Source organism: Taudactylus pleione, unplaced genomic scaffold (genome assembly GCF_031769625.1).
Source record: "Taudactylus pleione unplaced genomic scaffold, aTauple2 ptg000186l, whole genome shotgun sequence".
NCBI classification, from domain to species: domain Eukaryota; kingdom Metazoa; phylum Chordata; class Amphibia; order Anura; family Myobatrachidae; genus Taudactylus; species Taudactylus pleione.
The window spans coordinates 8,786,773-8,794,226 of record NW_028284588.1 but is presented as its reverse complement, the minus strand read 5'-3'; positions in this window follow the sequence as shown (position 1 = coordinate 8,794,226).

Sequence of the window (7,454 nt, the reverse complement as noted above, 5' to 3'; positions counted from 1 at the left end):
ACTGCAAGAACTGGGCTTGAGCTCACTCATGAGCTCCGCCTTCCAGCTCCTGTAGTGGGTTATGGGAGAGATGTCATGACGTCTCTCCCATAATGCAGAGTGCGCCAGCCCGGGAGGACTGCGGTGGTGCGGACGGCGGCGTGAGCAGGAGCGGGGATTAAAGTTTTTTTTTTTTTTTTTTTATTGGTGTGTTTGTCTAATGGGGGTACTGCATCACGGGGGGAGGTGACCTCTACTAGGGACTACTAATAACGTGTGGAGGTAACTACTATTGGGGGCACTGCATCAGGGGCGCTCTACTGGGGACTACTATTGGATAGGGGGATCACTACTGGGGGCCTGCATAAGTGGGACCACTACTGCGATCTGCATAAGTGGGACCACTACTGGGGGCACCGTATAAGGGGAACTAATGGCGGGCTACATAAGAAGGACTACAACAGGGGGAACTGTGTAAGGGGCACTGCATATGGGGGATCACTACTGGGGGCACCGTATAAGGGGAACTAATGGGTGACTGCATAAGGGGGACCACTACTGGGGGTACTGTATAAGGGGCACTACTAGGGGCCTGCATAAGAGGGATCACTACTGGGGACATTGTATACTAGGGGTACTGTATAAGGGGGACTACTGGGGGCCTGCATAAGAGGGACCACTACTGGGGGCACTGCATAGGGGGGACTGTATAAGGGGCACTGCATTAAGGGGCATATGGAATGGAAAGGAATGTTCAGAGTGACGAGATAGGGATGTGTGTCATGTTGACACTCCCCATTTTTAAGTGTCCATGCCCATTTTTTGTCGCACACACATAGGGGGGGGGGTCCATTTTTAAACTTGTCCTGGGCCCCATATACCCCAGTTAAGCCGCTGCCAGTGCTGTGACCAAATGCTTGATCCCAGCGCCTTAGTCCTGCAGTCCGGTGAGATGTATCCCCAGCAGGTCACATAAGTGTCCGATGCTGGGACAGTATGTCTGTTTTCAGTGCCGGTCAAGGCCCAGCAGCGGCTGACATGTGGCGCCGGCTGCTAGCTGAGTGCAGCTCATTGACCGCCGGCCATTGAAGAGGGGTGACAATTTGAATTTGAGCCAATCACAGTGGTGACAAATTTGACAATCACGGCATGCACCGGCAGCCAATAGAAATTGGCCACAGTGAGCCATTCGTTGTAAGCCGCATCATGGCTGTCTACGCCTGTGGCGTCTAGCGTCAGATGTCTCTGGGAGGAAGAGTCAATTTGGCGGAAATGGGTGAAGAGCTCCAGCGTCTGTGGAAGAGTCCAGAAGACACCGGGCTCAAAAGAGAAGAGCTCCAGCGGCTGCAGAAGACGCTAGGAGACACTGGGTTCAATAGAGAAGAGCTCTGGCAGCGCCGCTACTGGCCAGAATGGGCCAGCGACAGAAGAATGTGACTGAGGATCGATGAGAACTGCAGTGGTTGGGAAGTAAAAGAGCGAATGAAGATCCTCACTGCATCCTCTCCCACCGGACAGGTAGACCCTCTTTGAGGCCTTACCATCATTAACCCCTCCCTAGACCATCAGATTGTTAGGCAGTAGGCACGTAGGGGTCATGAGGCCTTAAGCCTGTGGCACAAATAGGCGGGCATTAGGCCCGTGCTCCTAAGGCTATAATTGACCCTGGGCAATAGGCCCAGGTCACATAAATAAGCGAAGTGCGAACTTCTCATCTTGCCCTGGGCGCCAAATACCATAGTTCTGCCCCTGGACCTTGCTACCTGGGTGAAGACTGCTGTGGCAGTGGGAGTTTGCCAGCTCAAGGTGAAGACTACAGGAAGCACTGAGATCGTGGGAGTCAACCCACCTCGGGTGAAGAACACACAGTAATTGTGGATGAACTAGGCTTAGTTCAGCCAAAGACTACTGGACTGGTAAATCTAATTGCATTGTATTTTCATTCAATTGCATGCTATTTTAATTGTCAGGCATTAGGCCCATGGCCACTGTGGGCGTTAAGCCCTAATCAGCAGGGACGGCCTTTGTTAGGCGAACAATAAGCCTGAGCCAGAGAGGGCACTAGTCCCACAAGGTATAAGGGGCATTAGGCCCTATAGGGTTAATGTGGGATCCACATCATTAACCCATTGTTAGGTGGGCAATAGGCCCTACATAGTGTCACTGATCCCCTAGAAGGCAGGCACTAGGCCTGAGGCAGCAGAAGATGATTAAGCCCTGTAGTACTGTTCTGATTTGATAAGAATGTATTATGGTTTGTAACCTTGTTACCTCGTCATCTCAGCTACTACAATCAGGCCTCCATTAAAAGGTAGGCTGTAGTAAGGTACCTGTTTGTGATTATTGTAATGTTTTGTAACTGCATTATTCCCTTGTCCTGTAACAATTATTGCATTATTGGTGTAGATGCATTGTTGGGGAGCATAGGGGTAGCATGGTGATATGGAGTGCACTACATCCACCCTGTATTGCTGTTGGCAGGGTGCTGATGTATGTATGAGTAGTCAAGTTGGTGTGTGTGGTCAGAGGCATCACCTACCTTGGTGTCACCTGGTGTGGATGCTCTGAATCCTCCTGCACGCCATAGGCATGCGCTCCCAAAAGGGGCGTGGCTTCGCAGGAAGGGGCGCGACCTCGCCCGTGAAGCGACACCCCTTATGTGAGCCAATCTTGGGTGCGTTACCGCCTCCCGTTCTCGTCACACAGTGGGCTTCCCCAGTGCTCCTGCAGCTGTTGGGGCAGCCCACAGTCTCTCCCTGCCTCTCTCCGCGTCCTGGCATCACAGTCAGGGGCTGGCTGGCAGACTTAAGACCGGGGGGCGAGCCCACAGCACTGGCCCATGAGTAGTAGCCCGTACAAAGATGGTTTAACATTATGCCAATTACAGTATTGTGGAAATAAAAAAAATCTCATGCTTGTTGCCAGGGGTCTCATGTTTGTTGCCAGGGGTTTGACAGGAGAAGATGCATAGTGGCGTAACTATAAATTTTGCTCCCCCCTGCCAAAAAAAGTTTCAAGCGCCTCCCTCCCCATAAAATAAACACACCCTAAGGTGTGTGGTTTCATGATACAGTAATGTCCCTTACACATTATGACACACTAAGTACTGTCCTTCTAACAAATTATGCCAGACCTTAATGCCCATATAACACATTATGCCACACAGTAATGCCCCTTACACATTATGCCATACAATAATGCCACGTATAACACATAATGAAACACAATAATGCCCTGATATTAAATTATGCCACGCCGTAATGTCCCTATTACACATTATGCCACATCGTAATGCTCCTTACAACACATGCCACACAGTAATGCCCCTTACACATTATGTCCCTTATAACACAATACCCCACAGTAATGCCCTTTATAACACATTATGTCACATTAAATAATACACCCAATAGCACCCATTACATCCCACCCTGAAAGATCTACTTCACCAACCCTCCTCTCCACTTTTGCCAGTCTGTCTCAGCTCAAGACAGGTTGCACAGTTTCTATGTATGTATTGGTAACAAAGCGTATAACCTGTAAACTGTGTGTATCAAGTTAGTGCCCCTTATACAGTGCCCCCTATAGTAGTCCCCATGTAGTTGTGCCCCTTATGCAAGGTCCCCTATAGCAGTGCTCCTTATGCAATGCCCCTTATGAAATACCCTCTGTAGCAGGGCCCCTTATGCAATTCCCCCTGTAGCAGGGAATTGGTATGAAATACCGTCGGCCGGCAGCCCGACAGAAGCAGAGTGAGACGCAACGGAAGCCTGACCGCGCTGGAAATCCCGATCGTGGATAGGTAGGTATCCAATAACCTAACCCCCCTAAGGGGTGCCTAACCCTAACTTCCCCCCCCAAGTGCCTAACCCTAACCACCCCCTTCCCCGCTGCCTAAACCTAAGTCCCCCGGGGGGGTGCCTAACCCTAAGTCCCCCCCGGGGGTGCCTAACCCTAACCCTCCCTCCCCCTAGCCTGACCCTAACCCTCCCGGGGGGGTGCCTAACCCTAAGTCCCCCCCGGGAGCCCTAAACCTAACCCTCCCCCCCGCGGTTGTCCGCTCGCGGCGCCCGGCATCACTACGATCGTGATGCCGGGCGCCGGTCTCCCGGTGTCGGGGAAATGCGGGCGTCTATATCTAGACGCCCGGCATTTCACCCATGCCGGGATAAGACAGTCGGGAAGCCGGCTGCCGGTATTTAGGCAGTCGGCTTCCCGATTGCCTCCCTGTAGCAGTGCCCATTTTACAGGCCATCAGTAACAGGTCCCCTTATGCAATGCTCCCTGAAGCAGCATCCCTTATGCAATGCCCCCTGTAGCAGTGTCCATTATTCAACACCCCCTGTAGCAGTGCCCCTTATGCAATGCCCCCTGTAGCAGTGCCCCCTTATGCAATGCCCGGGGGGCACATGGCACCCTGCTCAGCCCGCCACTGATCACAGTGACACCATCCGACGGGGTGACACCAAAATAGCAGAACAGATCTGCTATTTTGGTGTCAAACCCTTCGGATGGTGTCACCCAGTGCGGCCCGCCCCCAGTGGCGGTTCTAGGGGCGGGCTAACAGGGCAGTCGCCCAGAGCGCCGGCAACTAGAGGAAGCCAGTGATTCCCCAGGAGGGCAAAAATAAAAATCCCATAAGAAAAAAAAAAAAAAACCCCAGCGCCGGTCCCCCCCACGTTGATATTTGTTATCAGCGGGCACCCGGCTCCCTCTCTGCAGCGGCAGTCGAAGCTCACTCCAGAGCTCCGGCTCCCGCATAGAGCACTATGGGAGGGACGTCCTGACGTCATGAAGTCTCTCCCATAGATCCGTGGAACCGAAGCTCACTCCTGAGCTCCGGCTCCAGCAGAGAGCACTATGGGAGGGACGTCATGATGTCAAGACATCTCTCCCATAGGCGTTCGGACCAGACGCCACGAGGGGAGAGCTTGAGGGGAAGCCCAGCACCTTCCTAAGTGCTGGGCACGCCCCACAGTGTGATGAATTGAGGGTGATCCACAAGGACACAGCCCCTTTCCGGAAGCGCGTGTGCTTTCAATGCAAGCAGAGGAACGTCTTCTAAAAAAAGTTGGCAACTTTGAACTTTCGCCCTAAGCTCCACAATTTCTAGAACCGGCCCTGGCCGCACCCCCCTTCTGATGCCAGTGTGTGTGGTAAACACTAAAGAAAGAAGTCAGTATAGTGAAGCCGTGTAGGTGGCTGTTGTTTTGTTATGTGCAGGTACCGAGATCCAGATCATTTGTCCATTGCCCAAATTATTTATGCCAAAATCCTTTTTGGTCAAGGGAAATAGCAAGTGGGTCATGTGTACCTGACCTCCTTCTGTGGGTTCCAAGAGTCAAATTTGTTGACCAAGGATATTTACCCCTTGCACAACTATAGCTACTTAGTCACAATAACAAAATGTGGTGCCTGTGCCCGCTTTACTACCCTATTCATGCCCAAAACCTTCTTGGTCAAGGCAAATGACAAGTGGGTTATATGTACCTGACCACCCTCTGTGGGTTTCAAGTGTAACATTTGATGACCGAAGCTAGTTAACCCCTGCACAACTACAGCTTCTTATTCAAAATGAGATAATCTGGTGCCTGTGCCCGCTTTACTGCCCTATTCATGCCCAAATCCTTGTTGGTCAAGGCAAATGACAAGTGGGTCATATGTACCAGACCACCTCTGTGGGTTTCAAGTGTAACATTTGATGACCGAAGCTAGTTAACCCCTGCACAACTACAGCTTCTTATTCAAAATGAGATAATCTGGTGCCTGTGCCCGCTTTACTGCCCTATTCATGCCAAAATCCTTGTTGGTCACGGCAAATGACAAGTGGGTCATATGTACCAGACCACCCTCTTTGGGTTTCAAGTTTAATATTTGATGACCGAAGCTAGTTAACCCCTGCACAACTACAGCTTCTTATTCAAAATGAGATAATCTGGTGCCTGTGCCCGCTTTACTGCCCTATTCATGCCAAAATCTTTGTTGGTCAAGGCAAATGACAAGTGGGTCATATGTACCAGACCACCCTCTGTGGGTTTCAAGTGTAACATTTGATGACCGAAGCTAGTTAACCCCTGCACAACTACAGCTTCTTATTCAAAATGACAAATTATGGAGCCTGTGCCCGTTTACTGCCCTATTCATGACAAAATCCTTATTGTGCCAGGAAAATAATAATTGTAAACTGTGTGAGGGACACAATTCTTTGTTTGCATAGTGTTAGTTTAGTGATCTAACATTATTTAAATGTTTTAATGTAACATTTTCTGAATAAGAAGCTGGAACTTGAATAAGAAGTGAATAAGAAATGAATAAGAAGCTGGCCGAATAAGAAGCCAACTTCAGCCTCATCCTGATCCTTGTGATTTATTAAAGGAAATGTATGCTTACATGCGGTAATTGCTGACTTGATTTAAAACCCAATGAGGACACAGGGATCCAAGGTACTGGACTGGACTCCCCTCTCCTGTGTGTAATATTATATATATATATATATATATATATATATATATATATATATGTGTGTGTGTTTGTGTGCATATACTGTATTACAACCACTTACCGCTTGCTTTTCAAACCACTGATCTGCTCTTTTTCTGGACAACTGATTCTTGCAGTCTTCAGATCAATAAAGGTTTGCTATCTGGCGAAGTATAAAACATTAGTGCAACCCTTCATTAGCTCCCACGTGACAACACTACCTATATATATATATATATATATATATATATATATATATATATATAGAACATAGTATTCAGTCTGTACTATTAATATAACCCACAGCACAGAATGCTACTGCACTAACCCAGATACAATACTACCACCCTCAACCCACCTAACCCCCCCCCACAAAAAATAGTATATAACACACAATACATTTACATTACACCCCAAACCTACCTCCCCTACCAAAATGACTACACCCCCCCCCTGATAATTTACATCTCGTAACCCAACTCACCCCCCTCATAATATACCCCTCCTAACCAACCTCACCCTCTCTGATAATTTACACCTCCTAACCCACCTCACCCCCCAATAATTTACACCTCCTAACCCACCTCACCCCCCAATAATTTACACCTACTAACCCACCTCACCCCCGCCCCCTGATAATTTTCACCTCCTAACCCACCTCACCCCATAGCATGAATAGATAGCCATCCTTTGGTACTTACCTGTGTTTGCTGCACTGTAGGAAGCTCTGACTTCCTGGATCGTCACCCACTGGAAGCTGTGTGCAAGGGAGAAGGAAAGTCCTTGCGGAGCAGAAGGGGAGGGGAGTTGGAACCTCACAGTGCTGCTGAGAATATTCCAGGCACAGCAGGAAGGGGTGGGGACTGGGAAATTGTTGCTGCTGAAAATATTCCAGTCACAGCAGGAGGGGGCGGGGAATGGAAGGGGGCAGGGAGATGGGACCTCAAGCTGTTTGCTCTTGTCATGAATACATGCCAGGCACAGCAAGAGGGGCG